Genomic DNA, 21,673 nt, shown 5'->3' with positions numbered 1-21,673 from the left:
AGGGCGAGTAAAAGGTTTGTTTTGCCCCACCATTTCTCATAGAAATGGTCGTTCTCCGTGTTCTCTTCACACAGGATCTGCTGGGCTTTGAGTGGATGATGAAGCTTCATGTGAACAAAAGCCTTTGTCTTTCTTCCTCCCACTCACTCAGAAAAGAGACTTTTTCTGGTCCAGACAACTGTCTCAGCTTGAAGACCCTCCAGAGGTAGCCTCTAGTGAACATGGCTTACCCTACAGCTGGCCAAGACTGCTGTGAAAGGCTGGCATGGCACAGTGGGGTGGATTTATTCGCCCTCCATTAAGGAGAAGCTGGAGTCCGTGGAACAGGTCCTTGGCGGCTGGAGCAAGTAGCCTCCCTTGCCACACGAGCCACCAGTGTCTTCTGTGAGTGGGGTCTTAGTGAGGGTCTTTTGTGTTCAGAACTGGGGCTGTGGACAGGGGTCATACTCATGGATTTCTGAGATATTAACTTATTTATAACTTGCAAAGTTCAGTACTGTGTGCTGATGTTTCTCTTGGCAGTCCTTTCTCACTTGCAGTTTCCTATATGCCTTCTCATAAAGGATTTTATTTTCAATATATTAGAATATAAAAATATTAATGTCTATGTTTAATATGGACTTAAGATATATAAATATATGTAATTCAAATATAATATCCTTTTATATTATTTTAAAATTCTATCTAAAGCAATTCTAACTTAAACTGAACAAGTGAAAGAGAATGCCTATATTATTTCAGGAGAGTCTCACTTGTTAACATGGAAGGTGTCTTTCATGGCAGCTGTCAGCAATAAATGGACAAATCCAGTGCATTTTGCTTAAATTTAGTGAATAATAGTAAATATAGTTACTGAGATATTGACTTCTTAACTGATCTTGTAGAGTGTAGTAATTCTGGAGTTAACATGAACCTGGATTGACTAATTTATCCCATTTTGGTCCAAACTAACCAGACATCTGAGAACTGAATTGTATCACTTCAAAAATTTTAAGCCTCTTCCAATTGTTTTGTGAGGCAAGAAACAATCCTCTCTGCTTCTGTTGTCGTTGTTTTAAACTTCTGAAATAGCGATACATATATGCTGTATACAATGTGCATGCAGTCCTTTGGATTCTGTTGTGCTTGTGCAATTCCTTTATAGCGTATCCATTTGGAGAACTGGAGAAAAGGATAAGACTTTCAAAAGCTACAGAAAGAAAAGAGTTGTGCTTCCAAAATCACAGATTTAAGCACTCAAAAAAGCTATGCTTGTTAAAGTTTGCTTGCTGAGAGCAGATTATATCTTAAAAAGAAAAGCTAAATGTTTCCTTTTATCTGCATTTATGTATCTGCATCCAGTAGCTGTTATCACTGTTTTCAGTAGAGCCAGTATCTTGGTGGTATGTGTGCTTGTATAATGTATTTATTGCATGCACACACACATCTATCTACCTATATATACATGCATATATTTGTATACGTTTATTGATCAACTTTTTCCTACCCTCTCCTCACAGACTCATTCTTCAGAAATGATCTAGATTATTATACTGATCTAAGGTTGTCTTATCCAGAAAATGTTGTTAGCTGAAGTATTAAGCTCTCTTGAACTTAGCATCTGTATTTAGACAGGTACTTTTACAATGAATTTCTCTATTGAGACATTAAATTCATTTTTTAAACTATATTCTGTAATCTTTACACAGATTGAATTAGTTTTGACTAAAATTTAACAAGTGTATGCTTATACTAGAGATGGAGAAAATGTTTAATTATGTTTTCATTCCTATCCGCTGTAGCTCTTCTGCCAAGAATTGCTGATATCTCAATCTCAAACAGATTCGCACTTTTGGTAGAAGATGGAATCATGATTTATTTATTGTAATATATATATATTATATATATAAACTATGTATATAAATATATAAATATATTTTTTACAATGATACACTAATAAGTGGATAACCAGTGCTTTGCTTCTACAGCTCTGGTTGCTTGGCAACTGAAATGTTTCTGCCAAACTTCTGAAAATATTCAAGTATTTAGAGGCACGGAGAGGGACAGTATTGCAGGGTTACCTGACGTCTCCCTAGGTTATATTCTCCCTTTTCTTTTTGTAGCACTTGACCCTCAAAGCCATGAAAAATCCCAAAGCGTCCTATCAGAGTTAGCAGAGAAACTTGTTTTTATGACTTCAATGTAGCTAAAGCCAGTGTTCCTACTTTATTGTATGTAATAATGCAAGACATTGCACCACTCCGGCTCAATTTGTCTAAGACAGTGGCTTAAGACCACTGGGAAAAGGGTATGTGTTTTGTTTTTGGCAGTTCTGGAGACTGATGGTTAATTCAGAGCTGTGGAGTTTCTGTTGCCTGTTTTTAGCTGGGTATGATGCTGTATGATTCTGTATCTGGTGAGAGGAGATGTGGTTTGTTCTGAAACCTAGTTGAATTTTGTGAAAAGCAGTAGTATGTGTAGCATGTTGGGGATTAAAACAATTAGTAAAAGGCTTTTCTCTTAATGATGGTGTGTGCTAAGTCAATGCATTTCAGGAGTTATTGTGTGCCAATCATTTAACACTCTTGTTAATATCAGCGTGGCTTAAGTAGGCACCCCAGGAGAGAATCTGACTTTAATTCTGTTACTTGCAGTTGTACTGATTGTTGTTGCAGCTTATAAAACAGGTTCCTCTGGAATCTGTGTTGCTATGGTTTTTTCCTTGTATTTACAGAGATGAGACAGGTGATTTATCTGCCTGGTGTCTCAGCAGATTTATTCCTGCTGCTTTTAAGTTTTTTTTGAGGAGGGTTAGTTTTAATCTCTTTCAAATTATGGGTAATTGTCTCCTTGGTTTCCAAAGCATGAAATGGTGTCCAAATTAAATTAAATTATCTATGTGTTTGTTTAAATATAGGAGCTAGCAGAAGTAGGCTCTCTTTTTTCACTGTGGTGTTTTAAAACAGACCTTGATTTGACTGACGTAGCAGATTCTCTTCTATCTGTGCTAAAATGAAATATTGCATTAAGCAGGAGCAGAACTCGGGGACATCTCTGTTCTCTTCCTGCATTGGGGGGAAAAAAAAAAGAAAAGATTCAATTTAACATATGTATAACCTGGCACAATTCTAAAACCACTTACTGAAAATTTAGAAGCAGCTAATAAAACAAAGTGGGGCAGAGCCCAATAGTGAAAAGCAACAAAAATGATAAAGTTTAAGCAGGCTCTCAGAGTCTCACTTCACAATCCTTTCTGAAATGATCAAGCCTATAGCTGAAAATAACTAGGTCAGAACATTTGGGACAAATTGTTTATGTCGCTACTATTAATGTTTTCTGCCAGTGTTCTGACACATTGAAATAACTCTACTACCTTTATTATCCAAGTTTCTCTGTTCTAGCCTTTCAGCAAAATATAGGTCCTGTAATGTAAATCATGGAAAATTCTAGGAGAAAGATGTGGCATAGAAAAGCAATATAAGTGAAAATGAACTTTACTATGGAGTACTGGTAAAAGGAAAATAGGACTTATGTGGTATGTTTGCATGTGTAAATAGTCTACATAACTAGGATACATTATATAGAAGGATATAGAGAAAAAGACTGAGGATTTATTGATCTGTATTCTGTCTAAACAAACCCTAGTACTATAGACTTTTTGCAAGTCATTTGTGGACTTGTAGACAGTACATCAACTCTGCTGTGTACTCTTTGGTTTGCCTGAAGCAGAAAATATGGTGGGACAGCTGCTTATCATGGCAATTTGAAGTCCTTTAAAAACAGTCTTGTCCAAATACATGCATAGTGGTGATGATGGTGGCAGCTTTTGCTTACAAAAAGTCAAGTGATGAGATTTGGCCAGGCTTTTCAAACTATTTGGGTCAAGCTAGAAGTCGCAGGGCAATATGGACTTCAATTTCACTTAGGTGAATGTGTTTAAGATTTTACTGAGCCTGGTACAGATTGATAATAACTATAAAAATGGGAGCAAATTAAACTTTTAAAATCTTAACAATGTTCTTATGCTCTCACATGCATTAGCTGTTAAAAACGTTTCAGCTTGCCAACAGAATGTCTTATGCTTGTGTGAAGCATATTAATTATAATGGAGCTGATAACAATCTCAGTCCATTTTTTTTTTTTCCCAGAGAAATTCCTTAAAGATTGAAATCGCCTCTGCTTATTTACCAAGAAACAGGGAACAAATGGTCTGTGATGTGTTTAGTCTGTAAAATCAATTCAGTATAAAAACCTTTTGTCCTGGGATGTGTTTAAGTATTCTGAAGATGTTAGATGCCTCAAAAACTAAATAGAGCTGGTAGAAACCTTTTTATGAAACCTTTCTGCAGGAAGATGATTTTCAGAAGCAACAAATTAGTCTGTGAGTTAGTGTAAGTACCAACTACAGAAAATAAGTCTTTTTAAAGGAAACAACAACAAAAAATAATAAAAACATGTAGGTAGGTTTTAAATTAAACTTGATATCTTTTCTGCTTTGGAATGACTTTTCAATTTAGATCCTTTTGTTTAAGAACAAAAATGTTCTTTAGGAAGTAAAAAGTGAATGGGTTTATTCTCTAATAGTAGCAGTATAATAATAAACTTTCAATTGCTGCAGAAATTAAAAAAGATTTCTGATTTCTGTCTTCACTAGTAGTATGTTTATCTTCTTAGAGTTCTCTTAGTGATTCCTTATATTTTACCCTTTTTATTCTTTCTTCCCAATTGTTTCCATTTCCACATGAAATAAATCCATCCTTGTATTCTGTTCCAATACAATTTTGCCAAATTCAGGAAGAAAAGAATACAGCCTTTTGCTTTCCTTACGTGTTGGAAGTGATAGAGTAGATTTAACAATCTCATAGTTTGGCATAGATAGTCTATTTAAAGCAATGCAATTTTTTTGAGGTAGTTACCAGGAGTGATCTGTGGTAAAAATGAAAGAAACACTCTGTAACTCAGTTCTAAACACACATTTTGCAAATTAAATATTAAATAAGACTATTAGCAGTGTGGGCAATGGTTCTGTTTGGCAAATCTTTCCAGAACATCTGCATCTTGTCAGTAGAATTTAAAGATATGATACTGTGAAATACTGAAATTCTAAAATAGTGATTAAATTTATTTGCTTCATAGTTTACCAGGTGTTGATTGCAATTCTTACTGAAGTAAAAGGAAGCAGATTCAACTAAATATTATTTCACTGTATTTACTCTGTTTCTGACCTCTGGATTTTTGAACAATATTTGGAAAAATAGGAAGATGATGATGAACTACTTTGGAAAGGTGCAGAGTTGTTACTTTCTGTAACTGTAAATGTGATAGTGAAGTTATTTTAAAATGAGTACTGGTAAATGAGAACTTGCACAGCTACTTTGATATCAAATGCTACTTATGAAAATAAATAAAAATATCACTGTTTTAATTATAATCTTTTCAGAGGTTGGAAGAATTCAAAAAAAAAAACAAAACACAAAAAACAACCAACCAAAAAAAAAAACGCAAAACACATAACTTATTTCCACCTGAAAATGCCTCTTAATCTTTCCATTGGAGCAGTAATTTTACACAGGAATGGCAAATATTTTTGGCATATACACTATACGAGAATGCAATTTAGGCATTTTCATCATTCTATAGCTGTGAACATTTTACTACTCTTGACTTTTTAAATACTTATTGCAGCTGAGAACTAGTGAATAATGGCCACATCTGTATCTTGGAAACCCTACAATCTTAAGGTTCTCTAAGGTTGCTGAGTCCAGTCATAAAAAGTTCTGCAGTCACAAACCTAATTATTTTGCATGTTGGTGATGGTTGCTCATCTTTGAAGATATTTCATGATGATGATACAGGGCCTGGAGCATCTTCCCTATGAGGAAAGGCTGAGAGACCTGGGCCTGTTCAGCCTGGAGAAGAGAAGACTGAGAGGGGATCTTTTTAATGTTTACAAGTATCTTAAGTGTGGAAGACAGTGGGATTTGGTCAACCTCTTTTCAGTGGTTTGTGGGGACAGGACAAGGGGTAATGGCCACAAAATGAAGCACAGGAAGTCCCGCACCAGCATGTGAAAGAACTTCTTCACGGTGAGGGTGACAGAGCACTGGAACAGGCTGCCCAGGGAGGTTGTGGAGTCTCCTTCTCTGGAGATATTCAAGGCCCATCTGGACACCTACCTGGGCAGCCTGCTCTAAGGAAGCTGCTTTGGCAGGGGGGTTGGACCCAATGATCTTTCAAGGTCCCTTCCAACCCTTTCAATTCTGTGATTCTGTGATTCATAACTTTTGCAGCTGAAAATTTTGCTTTTCACACCACAAAAACACAGTTGAAAACAAAACATTTGTTGGGAGGAATCCAAAAGAAGTAATTTAAGCAGAAGGCAAAATTTTTAAAGTAAAAATTATATACCAGAACTTGGCTGTGGGCAAAAAGACAGGAACAGTAGGAACTGGGCTTTGAACTTCACAACATTCTTTTAATTTGAGAGAACTCATTTTCTCATTTTTTCTGTCCTGTGTCTTGTTCTATTTCTATATATGAAGTAACCTTTTCTGGTTCAGAAGAATTGTCTGGGATGAGAGGACCTTTCACTGGTACTAAATCAGCATAATGACTTCCCTGTCTGTTTTCATTTATGCTCCATAAAATAGGCATCTATAAAAACCATATAGTTCTTCAGCATTTGTGAAAGTGTGTTTATAAGGAGAAGTTTTATCTTACTAAGTCTGAGGAAGGCATATTGCATCTGAAAACATTTCTGCTTTTTCACCTGTACTAGCTATCTATGATGTGTTGCTCCATCTTTATAAATTTTCCATCTGGTTTATCTCCAGAACTTGACAGCAATGCCAGCAGTATGTAAAACTTTCTTTCGAACAATGCAGTTGCAGAGACTGAAGCCATTTCTGTCACTGAAATGACAATGAGCATTTTAGTGCAGCACAGAACAGTTTGACTTTTATACTTTTGAGGTCAAACCAAATAGTCATGGGATAAAATTCTTATTTGGGAGAAAGGAAGATTAGTTTGCCCCAAATCCATCATCTTTGAAAATATTTTCAGTTCCTTAGAACAACAACTCCTTGTTGAAAACACACAGACAAGTGTTTTGTCTGCTTCCAGAGGCATTCATTCTGCAACTTCTGATGTCAGGGAAATAACACCTACACTTTCCTGCTCTGTCCTTTTTCTGTTGCCTCTTTTTTGGTATGCATTTATGTGCTTCCCTCCCGAGCTGCAAAAGGGAATTTATTTTCATTTTACATATTTAACTTGTTTCCAGTATTGGTGTGGTGTTAAAACAGACTGAGATTAAAAGACTGGAAATTTCAGTTTAGAGGCTGGTTAGCTGCTAGATGACGGGTGAAGGATAAATAATCCTCTTCCTCTCCTAAAATCATGTCCAGTTCCATTCTAAAGTGAGAGGAAAATATACTTCCAGGTTACTAACTCGCTAATAAATGCTACCTGCTTAGGGACAGTATTTGGAATCCCTACTTTTACTATTTTTTTCAGGAAATAAACACTAGATAAAAGCCTGCTGCTACATTCCTGATTTCCATGGTGTCAACACTGCCATGGGTATTTTTCAATACACTCAGAAAGGACATGTGGTGTTCATTTACTTCCTCTGTGATGGAAAACTTTAGCACAGGTAATTCTAATACTACACTCTGTTATTAGTCTAACTGATAGTAATAGCCTAACTTCATAGCAATGCCAACATTTTAAGTAGAATTGTGAAGAGACTTGAGAGTAATTATTTTTTTTAAAAAAAAGAAAAAGTATTGTTTGAGTTGTGGGGTCACAATGGGAGAGGCAATTTAACCTTTGAACAACTTGACTGTATACACTTGTTTCTGTATTGATTATCACATATACATGTGTACATGGAGTTTTCAAACTCTGGATGTCACAGTAATGAAAAAAGTTGTTTTCTTTTCAGTTGTATCAAATATAAGACAGTTTTTACCATCTGCCTTCAAGATAACCCTTTAAAGGGAAAACGAAACAATTTTTTTTTTTTACCTGGAAATAAAGCAGTATGAAAAAAAAACAGTTATTTTTCTCCTTAAAAAAAAAAAAAAAGAAAAAGAAAAAAGAAGAAATCTGCCTAGAGATTGTACAATAACAAGTTAGTTTATTTATTTATTTATCTATTTATTTATTTCTGTGGACAAAGAACTGCACTGATCTCTTATTGAAATATTTCAGCAGCTCTTCTTAATGTTACACTGCTAAGCATCATAGACAAGGACTGATGTTATGGTCTGCAGCTAGGGAGAGATGAATAATTTGTTCAATAAATACATGTTCCTTTCACCATCTAAAAAATGTCTGAGATACGATAAGCTTAGATTTATTCACTAATAAAAATTCATTGATTTCTCCAGCAAATAATTCTTGTACTGCAGATCAATTGTGTAAACTTATTACGATTCCTGTTTACAAGACTGACTTCATTGGTTAATTAAGCAAATAACTTTATGTTTCTGTTTTTTCTAAAATAGGAATCTGTACAGAGAAGGTCAAACTCAGCACCTTTTCTGCCTGGTGGCATAGAGTATGTCTCGACCTTCCAAAACTAAATCTGTACAACCAGACTTATTCAAGACCTTAACACTGCCATTTTTAGACTAAGGAATCCTTCAAAGGATGTTAATATTTCTCTTATAAGATGTGTATATAAATCCTACTTTTTCATATGAAATTGCTTTATTTATTTATTTATTTTAAATCCTGTTTTCACCACTACATTTGTAGTAAAATGAGAGAAATAGACAGATTGTCATAAATGCAAAATTAGTCTCTAGTACAGAGACTTTATAGAAGTTAGAATTTTGAGCTATTGTTATTCATGATGGCCAAAGAATTCAATTCACAGTATGATGCTTTTGAATATTTAAGCTAATACGATCTTGTAGGATTTTGACAGAAAGCAACCTATAAAAGTGTTCCTCTAAAACTACTATACAGCATTTTATCTACTGGTTGAAAAAAAAAAAAAAGAAACAAAAAACAGAAACAAAAAACAAACATAGAAGAGGTAAACATACTGTTTCACTAAAAGGCACCAATAAACTGACTTATTTTTCCACAAAATAGAGAAGGTAAACTTCCAAAGTGATAAATGTTATTGCAGTTGATATAAATTATCACAGGACTGATGCAAGCTCAATGAAAACAGTGTAAATCACATTTATTGTCCTTGAGTTAAATCTAAACATGCCATTGCTATTTGGGACATTCATCTTCATCTTCCTGAGCGCCTCCGTGCACCTATGTAAAATTTCAGCTGTATTTTTATTGGTTTCCTGCTTTATTACAGTCATGGCAAGGAGACTGAATATATATCTTGCAAATGATAAATGTGGGCAAAAATCAGTTTAGAAACAAATTGTTTGCCTTGGGTATATGCTAGGAGAAAATTCTTGAAGATTTAAAAAAGTTTCTTTGAAGATCACCTTTTAAATGGTAAATCTTTGGAAACTATAGTTTGCATGCAACCATAAATTCCAAATCACTGAACAGGGGTTCATGGTAATAGTTAAATAATATGTATTGTATCAGAATGATCTTGAGTTTTAAATTAATCACCTCTGTTTATGGAACTGTTGTAGCGCTAGTATTTTAAGCAAAAATATTTAAATTATGGTTAGGTTCAGATTATAAGTAATTTAATTTGAATAAAGTGTGTTATTAATCTTTTTAGAGGTAAGGTGTTTATTCATTTGTAGACACAATCTATTTTTAGTAGAATGTTACTGTGTATTTTTTTTTTTTTGTTTTTTTCTGATAAGCTCGATATGGAATGAGCTTGTCTTTCTGCCATGTAGAATTTTGTAGGTATTATAGATCTTTGTAATGTTGCCTGATTCTGTATATTTTACTCATGAGATATTTTTACATCAATAAACTCATAGATAAATGATACAGGTAAGTCCAATAAATGATCCTGTTATCATTAACGCACGAAGGCATTATGCATACCAAGTTGTAGCACAATAGCAAACAGCAACAAACATTCCCATTCAAGATATCAGTAAGTGAGAGTGAATTCCAACTGGTTTTGGAAGCAGTTTTACCAGTGTTAGTTATAATTTTTGTGTATCTTGAATGGAAAGCAATCCAAACAGGCCTTTACTTATGCAGAGCATCAAATAAAGGCAAAAGTACATCAGACTTTTCTGGAACTAAAAGATGCATCTGTAGTGCTTATCCTGGCAATGATCAGCAGTGTCTAGTTTGGCATGGCCTCGAGTATTTGCTTTCCATGCAAACTTGAGCTACAGCAAATGCCAGAAATAAATGAAAGCTGGTTTTAAGTAAATGCTAGCAATAGTACATTAGTCTAAAATAAATCCTACTATTTTTGTATTTGCTGCACATAGTTTGTTTTATGACATCAAGGAGATGTGAAGTATTGAAAAAAATGGTATTTTAATAGACCTGCCCCATAGGGTGGTTGTTTCAGTTCTGTAAATAACAAACTGTTACCATTCCGGATCTTGCCAGTCATATCAGTAATAATAACAAATGCCTCAACATGTATTTAATTTAAGTAGAGCTCTACTGAAATCATGAAGACCAGTAATTTCTCGTTTGCCTTGCTATTTTTGAATTTTGTCACCTTAATTTGTAAATGATCAATTTACTCCCTCCGCCCCGCCCCCCCCGCCCCCCCCCCCCCCCCAAAAAAAAGGCTCCATTATGAAAAGTTACATGATTTTGTAAAGCTGATAGCATTTTTTTTTGCCTCAATGCATACATGAAAATGACCAGGTTTTCTTGACTTAACCTGCTGGGAACACTTTTATTTTGAGAAAGGACAAGGAAAAGGAGTGTCTAGCATTAACTAATCCAAGTTCTGACAAAATAGATATTGGACAAAGATGATTTTGGTCTGAGACTTAAGGAAAGCTTAGGGGACCCAGGGAGAACATTGCTGTTCAAGTCACTAACAAAAGTTACTCACATTAGCAGAAAGATTCTTTTTTTTGGTCAGGATTGTTCTCCTGAAAAGAAAGGAAAGTGATAAACATTTGAGTACTTTCTGGATACTGCAATTCTTAAGCATTTTTATTGCCACACAACACCCACAGAACTGTGCAGAAACTTCTAAATGAACAGTGGCTTTAATTGCCACTCATTTTTCAGATCTGAGTATCTGGCTGGGTTTCTCAGACTTGAATCACAGAGATTTGGGCTGAAGAGACCAAGAAGAAAGGATGGTAATATCAATCTGATTTGATTATTCGGTGGTTAGAGTAACAGAGAGCAAGAGATTCTAGTTTGTTTCCTCCCTCTGTCTGAGGATTATTGAAATTTGGTTTAACTTTCTCTAGCCTCAAAAGTATACTATCTTGTTGGATTCATGGGGGTTTAAGTCCCTCAGTCATTGCTGAATGTATTCTTTGTGTAACAAAATGACGACTATCTCAGCTCATCCCAGTGAATGTTTTTCTCACATCAAATTAAATCTGTTTTATGCTCATTGAATGAGAAGGTGCCAATGTGTCAGAGTGCACCTCTGAGCACTACAGTGTCTGGATAGCCTAACTCGTTCAGTTTCTGTGTAGTTGCATTAATGTAATACACGTTAATGCGCAGCAGCAAGGTTAACTAGCCTAACTGAAATGCTATGTAATTGCTACAACAGGGCTGCTAATTGGGCTGTGGGGATTGTGATGATAAAAGGCTTGCTGCTTCTGAGACCCGAACTAGCTTGGGTATCATTGCAATGCATGTTTTATTCCCTGAAATGCACCCTGAGCTTTAATCTTCAAAATAAAATGAGGAAAACATAAATTATTAAGCAGCTAGAGATGAGCAACCCTTATTTATTTTGTATGGGTACAGGTTATGCAGTAGAAGTGGGATTTTAACTAAAACTTGGTATTCTTGTTAAACTTACAGGAATTTCACATTTTATTATGATTTTATTTATTTTATGTTTATTAATTATTTGGCTTCTTTTTGAAAGATGTTGCTACCTTTCAGGACTAAGGTAAGAAATCATTTTTATTAAAGTATCTACCTTACCAACTGTGTCATTTGGGCATAGTATGAGTCTTCATGTTTGACAAGGTTACTTTGAATACAGTAAACTACCTTGTTGTGACTGTTACTGTAGTCAGTGTTTGAAGTGTCATGTAGTAAGAAAGTCTTTGGCTAAAGAACTTCTTCATAAATTTTAGTTTAATTATTATTAATTTAATATATCAAAAGAAAGAAAAAAAATGTTTCATAGTCTCTAACTCATTTAAAATGAACAAGTAAACCCTCACCTCACTGACCTCATTTTCAGTCTTTCTCATACAGTGAAGTGTGTTACACATCTTTATTTTTATGTATGTAGCACAAATTTTCCTACTTGCTTTTTATGAACCTTGCTTCTCAGAATGGTATACTTGATAAAGATTTAGGTTTACAATGAAATATAATTATCCTCATTAAAACAAACTGTTTAGTACACTTCAGTATGTGACATAAAGCATAATATGAAATTATGAATCCCTGTCCAATTCACTTTGGAATCAGTGGTGGAATTTTATTTATTATTTTATTTTTTATTATTTTATTTTTTTATTTTATTTTTTATTTTATTTTTTATTTTATTTTTTATTTTATTTTTTATTTTATTTTTTATTTTATTTTTTATTTTATTTTTTATTTTATTTTTTATTTTATTTTTTATTTTATTTTTTATTTTATTTTTTATTATTTTATTTTTTATTTATTTCTATTTTTTAGAGTAGGCAAATATATCTGTATCTGACTGAATGCATGTAAACTCTGTTCAGCATGTAGGCCCTATGGCCATGCCTTACTACAAGTACTTCACTTTTGGATTAATGAGTGTTACCCTTTGAATAGTGCAGCAATGTGCATGGTACAGTATGTAGCTGAATTGACCTTTGAATACTTCCAAGGGGCTATGGGTCTGTGTGTAGCTTAGGGATATTTTGAAAATTTTACAGGAGATGGTAAAGAAGAATTATTGTCAGTTGGACAATTTATTACTCTGATGTTGGATTTGGTTCTTTAAACAATTCATTTGCTTAAAACAACTCATTGCTTAATCATTTACTCATGTAATGAATAATAATAAAAAAGGCTTATCAGAAGCTTAGAGAGCCATTTTTTCACATTTTACAATCTCAGTAGTAGCTCATCTTTTTTTTTTTTTTTTAAATGCCTTTTTGGTAGGGTCAAATTAAGACATTCTAATTTCATTCTACAATTTCTTCTTCCTTAAAAGATCAAAAAAGTGTTGTTTTTTATTATTTTTTATTTTATTTTATTTCTACTAGAAGCTTGGTTGAGCTAATATTGCAGCATCATATTGTCAGATTTTTATCAATAACTGACAATAAAATTTTGCTATATAAATTAGAAATCATTATAGAAGACTTTGGAGAGTAATAAAAAAAAGTTTGGAAAATATAAGGGAAACTGAGACTGACGCTATTAGCACAGGATAGCATGCAAATGAGTTTATATAATACTAGGATGGAAATAATTAAGATATGTGAATTAACAAAACAGAGGAATGGATTTTCAAACAGCAAACTGACATTAAGTGTAGTTTTGGAGGTAAGAGCACTAATAACTTGGGAATCTGAGCATTTGTTTGGATACAGCGTGGTGCTAATGTCTCTACATATTCAGAATTGATCCATTTTAGCCTAGCTTTTGATGTTGTATCTCACTTTAGTATTTGAGACTCACACTGTGAGTGACAGCAAGGATACAAAAGGAAATCACTGTGTAAAATATACTCTGTGGCCTGAGGACATGACATCCAGAAAGAGAGGGAGTCCATCTGAGCTGAGCAAGTTCCCTTGCTAAGGTTGGCAAGGACATGGGGTTGGAGATTAAAGGGGGAGGGAATATTCATTCCATCTTCCTGTTTGTCGTGAATTATTGAGCCATAGGTCCTCAATAGCTAAACTCATATTTCTGTTCCTCTCTTTTGCCTTAGCTCCCAGAGCTGCTTACACCTGCTTGGCTGATTTCCCTGGGCTGTGCTGAGGAGTGAGAAGGGGTGAGAGGAGCTGGTACTAATGTATGCAGATGTTTTTACTGCTAACACATTTGTAAAACAAATGCATGTATTTCACTTGTGAGCAAACTGAGATGCTGACACTGGGCTTATCTTTTTTTTTTTTTTTTTTTTTACTTATCTGTTTTACTTGTTTGTATTTTTACTTATTAGTTGTGGTTTTTGTTGTTTTTTTTTTTTTCAGAGCACAGTTATTTGATTATTCAGACAGATTCCAAAACTTTTGTAGGTGTACATACAAGTTATCCAGAGATCCATTGTTCCCTTGTATTTTCTCAATAAGTCAAATATCATCTTTAATAAGATTTACAAGTTTTTTTTGAATAATGAGCCTAGAGGCTGCATGAAGAAAAACAAGTTTTCCAGAATAATGTAGCAGCTCTGTGCAGATGTTTACAGGGGGAAGGTGGAGTGGGAGGGGATTGTGTGGGAGACATCTGTCAGGGAAAACAAAGATTTCCCTCAGGAGCAAGATCAACTGAACTGTAACACAATGGCCTTGTGTAGAGAAAACTACTAGATTAATCCCACATTAATTAATTTAAAATGTATAATTTAAGCAATATATATTAGTATTTTCCAATTGAACCTAAATAAAGTTCAAACAATATTCATCTTCCTGTGAAGCAATAATTTTATATTTTCCATTATGCAGTTTTAAATGTAATTTTGTTTTTTTTTTGGTTTGGTTTTGTTGTTAATTTTCCCTTTGACTTAAACTGTATACATGAAATAGACCTAAAGCAATTGGGGCAAAATAGTTGTGATCCCAAGAACATTAGCTATATGTAAAATTACATTGTTTAAATAGAAGGAAGCCAAGTATCTATGACAGCTATCAGGACAGAACTGAGAAGATTTCATCATTTATGTAGATGCTCTGGGGCTGTTCCTTATTGGGTATGCTCACATTGCAGAAGCTTCTGAGTGACCTAACTTACAGTCTTTCCATCCTCACACATTGTTCCATCGCTTCCAGTTCATCTCCCTTCTACGCCCCAGCATATAATGGGAAAGGCCTGATTTTCACCACCATCTACAGTACCAGGGACATGAACCTGATGTGAATCTCAGGGTTAGCATCCTTCCTCATCCAACTCCCAGGTACTGTCTATTAGCCAGCAGTCTGTGCAGAATGCGTACCAGTACAACAAACGCTTGTCTACATACAATCAACACTTCTGAATGAATTTTTTGAATTTTTACAGAGCATATCTGTACATTATCTGGATTATTTCAAATGTTGAGAACATCGATATTGAGAAAGTGCTGCTTATTATGGCATTTTGAGAAGCACCACTAAACTAAAAAGCAGGTCAGACACTCTTAGACTGAGTTGAAAGCATGAAACTTGGTAATTATTAATTTAATTTATTGGAAAAAGTATCAGCCAGTATACTAGTAGATAAGTTTTGAAAGTTATGTGGCTTTTACATGTAACTGTCCTGTTCTAAAATTCTCGCTGTATATAAAGATAGGAGGATGTATTTCTAGGCAATTTATTCTGAACATAATTGCAAGTAAACAATAAAAGTTCTCATTAATGGACATATTTCAAAATCAGATGAAAGCTTCAGAATAAAATTAACATCACACTTGATGTATTTGGTTTGTTAGAAAATTACATATATGCTCCTTTGCTCTGTTGTGTGACCCTTGCTCCTCTCTTTCAGCTTCCTAGTGAAATGAATGGCATTGTTCTACTGAATTGCAGATGAATTTCTGTAGTAGAAAATTACTGTTTAAATTCAGTCTTTCACTTGCACAGCATTATTTGACAAAGATGCAGTACATAATAGGTCATTATGTACTTTAAAAGACAATCTACAATTTGCAATAAAAATTGTCTTGTGAGAAGAGGAGAAAATTTGACTGATGTAATTTATATTGAAATGTTTTTTTATGTTATATTTGAGCTTTGGAAATAGGAAAATGAGGTTGGTATGTGATGAAGTTTTCTGGAAAAAAAAAGTTTCTAATGACTTTCGAGTCAGCAGTGAATGTTGCAAGTGTATAGAAAATGTATATAAACATATTTCTTCTTGAAGGAGTCCAGAAGTTAAATAATTGTTGTTAAAGTTAGACAGTTGGTTGGGAAAATTAGGGAGGAAAACAAACAAACAAAAAAAAAGATGCCCTTGATAGTTTTGTTAGCTGGAATTTTCAGGTTTTGGTTAAACAATATGTAACGTCTTTGGAAAAATGCTGGTATTTGGGTATTCTCTTTCACATACAGCTTCCTGGATATGCCTTTGCTGTTTATTATAGCACAAGAAGACCCAAGAAACTACAGACCTGTTAGTCTCTCCTCAGTACCTGTAGCAGTTATGGAGATTATCATGGGTGCTATTGAAAGGTGTTTAAAGAACAAAGCTATTATCAGACGTAGCCAACATGTTCATGATGTGAAAGTTCTGTCTTAGTAATCTGATATCCTTCTATGATAAGGTCATCAATTTAGTGGGTGAAGGGAAGTATCTTTCTGGATTTTAGTAAAGCCTTTGATACTGTCCCTCATAGTGTCCTTCTGGATGATTTGTCCAACTGTGAGATGAACAGGTACATGCTACACTGAGTGATGAACTGGATGAATGGCAGAGCTCAAAGAGTCATAGTGAATGGGGTTATATCTGGCTGGCAGCCAGTCACTAGTGGTGTTCCCCAGGGTTCAATTCTAGGATCAGTCACGTTCAACATTTTTATCTATGATCTGGAAGCAGAAGTTGAATGCATCCTCAGCAAGTTTGCTGATTCTACTTAATGGGGAAATGCTTTTGAATTTCTGGAGAGATGGGAGGCCTTGCAAAAGGATCTAGTTAGATGGGAGCCCTGGGCAAACATCAGTGGCATGAAATTCAATAAGGGTAAATGCTGGGTTCTGCACATGAAACAGAGTAATGCTGGAAACAAGTACAGACTGGGAGATGAGTGGCTGGAGAGCCACTCTGCACAGGGAGGGGTCTGGGGGTGCTAGTCAACAGTAAGCTCAATGTGAGTCAGCAGTGGACCCTGGCAGCCAAGAAGGCAAAATGCATTTTGGGATGCATTAAATGCAGCATAGCCAGCCAGTTAAAAGGGGTGATTCTCCCATTATATTTATCCTCGGTGCAGCCTCACCTTGAATACTGCATGTAGTTCTGGGCTCAATAATAAAAAAAGGATGTTAAGGTTCTTGAAAGTGTCCAGAGGAGGGCAACAAGGCTGTATAAAGGGCTGGAGGCATGTCCTGTGAGGAGAGGATGAGGACACTTTGGTTGTCTATTTTGGAGAAAATGAGGCGGAGAAGTGACCTCACTGCTCCCTACAACTTCCTGAGCAGGGGAAGTGAAGATGGAGGTGCCAGCCTATGCTCCCTGGGAACTGGTGACAGGACACAGGAGCAGCATAAATCTGAACCAGGGGAGGTTCAGACTGGACATCAGGAAAACATTCTGTACTGTGAAGGTGGTGAAACACTGGAACAGGCTTCCCAGAGTTGTTGCCCTATCCCTGCCAGTGTTCAAGAGGCATTTGGATAATACCCTTAATAATATGCTATAACTTTTGATTAGTCCTGAATTGTCAGGCAGTTGGACTTGATCTTGATAGGTCCCTTCCAACTGAACTATCCTAACTCTAAATGCAGAGCAACTGAGTGGCTTATGAGTAGCAGGTATGATGGCTGCTGAGAACACTGAACTCTTTGTGCCTGCCTGCATTACATTCAGTGTTCAGACTGTTACATATCCAGAAGTTTCCAAAATGAAATCTGTATCATGTGGGAACTTACTGGACAACCCAGAGCATTCTACAAAGTCTTAACAAATCTTTCTGCCCAGCATTTCCTGGCAGTAAATCATGTTCCAGTGCTTTTGTCTTCATTTTCCTAACCATTCTGTGTTTTCAAATGGTTTGTCAAAGACATCTGGAATTTGATAAATGTGTTTGTCTTAGAAATTAAAGATGGAAAAAGAAAACAAAACAAAATCGTGCACAAAGGATTTTTCTAGCTTATTTAAAGAATTGCCTGTTTCCTATCTGTGAGAAACATGCCTAAAACAAAGAACAATTATTGTTCCTCCTGCAACCTTGTTCAGTCTCTCTCACGATCAGTTTGAGAAGTCTCTTCCTTTACTTCAGGATGCCTTAATTTGCATTCATGTAAACACATTTATGAATCGGGGCAAGGCAATTCAGTGCAGTCATTCTGAATAGAAGTTAAGAGAAGTATCCCTGATTACTGTTTATACTCTCAGGAGTGGTAGGAGTCTGTTTTGTGCAAGAAGCTGCTTGCTGGTATAGAATGGATTGGCTGGGTTTCATCTGTCCCAGGTAAGCAAAATCCCATGTGTGAGTCTGGTTCTGTCATGTGAATCACAGGCAATATTGATATTAATTTTACATTAAAATTCATTGACTTTTCTCAGAGCTACTATTTCAGTTTGCAGATTAAGGAAGCTATTTCTGCATAAATTACAAGGATCACTTTCTTGATTCTCATATTTCTTAGATTTTTTGCAACTACAAGGTCACAATTTTTATTATAATGAGCATAGGTAATTTGTCTTGTCCCCTGTAACTCCAGGAAATGTCTTTAACAGGATGCACCTAGTTTTTTGTACCTCAACCCTACCTTATTGAATATTATGATTTATCAGACATACAAACATATGTTCTTGGTTTGTGTGTTGTTTGTGAGATACTACAGGAATATGTACATTTTGCCTTATTTTTTAGACCAGAATTTTGCAAACATATTTAATATATTTTAACTTTCTTGAGAGTTTGATATGTGGAAACTAAGTAGTTTTAATATGCAGCTATTTGAAATAAAATAAATGATCAAAATTATCTACTAATTGTCACTACTGTCTACTAGTTGTATACCTATTTGTTGTTTGGCCTAAGTAGTCCTTTACACCTCTGTGACTCCATTAATACATATTTATTGTTTAAATTCTGGAAGCTGTGTTCAGTGATAGCAATGTAATACCTCAAAAATAGCTTATAAGAATATTATTTATTATAATTAAACTTTAAGAAAACAGAAATGTCAACTGTGATTTCATCTCGAAAGCACCAACTAGGAAGTATCAAATACATGCTGCACATTTGAAATGTGGTTCAGCTTCATGTAAGGTGGAAAAAGTAGTTGGATTGCCATTTACAGGAGAATATAACCTGTGCATGACACTGCAGACCTCTGTAACTCTATGTGTAGTGACAGATCCCCTCTGTGATTTACTCCATGTGCTGAGGAACTTATTTCTGCTTGCATATCATTTTACTTCTCCAAACTGCATAAAGCAAATCAGTAAAAAACATCTCTACTTATGTAGAGATTTGTAGAAACCACAACACCAATGATTATTACACCTGCAAAACCCTGGCATAGATAAATCTGTGCTGAGATATTTGTTCCTGTGAGCAGAGCTTTGTAGAGTAGGTCAGTTCCTTTGTTCTACCCAGAACTTTCTTTTTGCTTGTAAATAGATGTGTAAAAACATAACTGATCACTTACAGATTTATTTTTCTTTTGTTCTCTCTCAATATGGTTGAAAGATGGGATTGTACAGTTATTTTTTCTATTAAAATGTTGTTTCTCTGAATTTACTGAATTTAGAACCTAGAAGTGCTCTAGGGTGCTAAAAGATAGGTTTATTTTGTGTGAAGTAAAAAGCAGTATAAATAATTTCAAGGAGGTAGACGAATCCAAAAGCCTGAGGCAGTGCTTTAAGGTGAATGTCTCTGTGGGACAGAAACAAATGAAGTCTGGTGATACTTTGTCTGTATTTCCATTACTCCGTGGATTGTTTAGAGATCCCTTAAAAGTTTCATACTTATTCAGTGCAATTCATGATCCTTGCAAGTCATCCAGAGGAAAAAGTTAATGGTTAAAAATTTCTATTTTGAACTATCTTCAGTACAACAGCTCTTGAAAACAGCAAGTGTAGTATAGTGAGTAGAATAGCAGAAAAAAGTAAGTCTTCAGCAGGACCTTTAGAATGTCAAAAATATAAACCAAGACTGGCCTGCACCTGAAAAGCACATATTTCTCAGCATCTTTCTGATGTACATCTTTTCTTTACAAGCAATCAATCTGCTTGCCTCATCACTACATACCACCACAGTGGATTGCGTCATTTCCAAAACTGCCTCATTCTTCTATGATGGATATTAAGTTTGGTGCAGTTAAGCATGCATCTATATGAGCGAGCAGATATTTTCTAAGAACATGTGCAAGTCAATATTATTCACAAGGGATTGCCAACCCAAACAATGTGTGATTCTCATGTAACATACCTCTGTTTTTAATCTCTGGTACAGAACTGTGCAGGCCATGTTTGGAGCATGCACTCGGGCTTATGATTTAAGTTGTGCAATGGCTTCAATTCTCATTACAGCTGTTATTCAGACACATCTATCAAATGTATAGATAAGGAGTTTTGACTTTGGCTGTCTTCACAGGATGAGGCTACCTACCTGTTTTTTCTGTACTCAACCCATGTATTCCTTAACACAAAACACATTGAGCAAGTGTATGTTTTAGTTCAGAATTTAAGAGTCCTTCTTCTGAAGACAATCCTATCTTCTCTGATGCCTGAATCAGTTTTCTTTTTTTGTAGATCTTTATGTTCACATAAATTTGTTTGTTTTGTTTTGTTTTTGTTTTTGTTTTTTTGAATATTTTCAACCTCAGCAGTGAAACTGGTGACTAAGACCTATTGAGAACGTGAAGTTAGAGTTAACTCATGTGATGTAATGTGAGAAGGTACAAGAGAGAAGTTTTAATTTGTTTTCATCTGACAGGATCTAGAAATTAAGACCACCACTTCTTGGTGTAACACTCTAACTAGATGAGTGCTCTAACTGTGCAAACATGCCTTTTTCTGTTTAAGTATATAAAGAAATCAAATAGATTTTAATGCTCCCAAGTTGAACTTGGGAGTACTAGTCTATATTTGTCTCTACTTTACATGCCTAAAATCTGCCTAAACTCAGTATACAAGTATGCAAGAATATTCAGAAAGATATCAAATTTCTGCCTGGCAAATAGAAGGTATCCACAATTGTGAATATAATTTATTAATAGTATTGTAGAAGAGGCAGAAATCTGCATGTGTCAGGGCTTAAAGAAGTTACCTTTGGGAATGAATATCAGGCTTTTAATATGAGGTGACAGAATAATCCACTTCTGGGTTTTGTGCGCATGCTTCTACATTTGTTAGTAGACACAGATGGATGCAGGATTAGAGAACTGTTATACTGAGTTTCTGTTTTGACCTTTGTGTTTTGTATTCATGATGGGACCTAATGTTAATGTTTGGGTTTGGGATTTAAAAGGGTATGAATATCTGTGTCTTCGATATGTCATAAATGCTGAAGTGACTATATAGTAGTAAATGATGTAGAAAGAGAGTTATACTTTTAAATAACTTTTAATTATTTAAGTGCCTCTGATCAGTTTACAATGCATGCAGTCACCTACAATGTTTTAATTGAGATTCAAAATAAGCAAACAAGCAAACCAAATTCAGCAGTGGCATAGAGAATTAAAAGGACAGCAAGGGGCTACCTCTACATTAAATTCAGACCAAACCTATGAAACATCTGTAGCTCAAATTTCAGCTCCCCTATCCATAGATATAG

The 21,673-nt window shown here is 35.0% G+C and overlaps 1 long non-coding RNA gene across 1 annotated transcript in view; it reads right to left on the bottom strand.

The window, feature by feature from the left end:
• Positions 1 to 468: 468 nt before the first annotated feature.
• The window catches only part of LOC106041755 (uncharacterized), a 73,550-nt gene continuing 52,345 nt past the window's right edge, over positions 469 to 21,673 (bottom strand). The window contains exons 6-7 of the long non-coding RNA XR_010831196.1: positions 10,955 to 10,994; positions 469 to 3,044 (exon numbers count right to left, since the gene is read on the bottom strand). This is a non-coding gene — a long non-coding RNA (uncharacterized lncRNA). The remainder of the gene's footprint in view (positions 3,045 to 10,954; positions 10,995 to 21,673) is intronic.

Source organism: Anser cygnoides, chromosome 4 (genome assembly GCF_040182565.1).
Source record: "Anser cygnoides isolate HZ-2024a breed goose chromosome 4, Taihu_goose_T2T_genome, whole genome shotgun sequence".
Classification (NCBI taxonomy): domain Eukaryota; kingdom Metazoa; phylum Chordata; class Aves; order Anseriformes; family Anatidae; genus Anser; species Anser cygnoides.
Note: the sequence above shows the minus strand (reverse complement) of the source record. Positions and strands in the feature narration are given on the sequence as shown.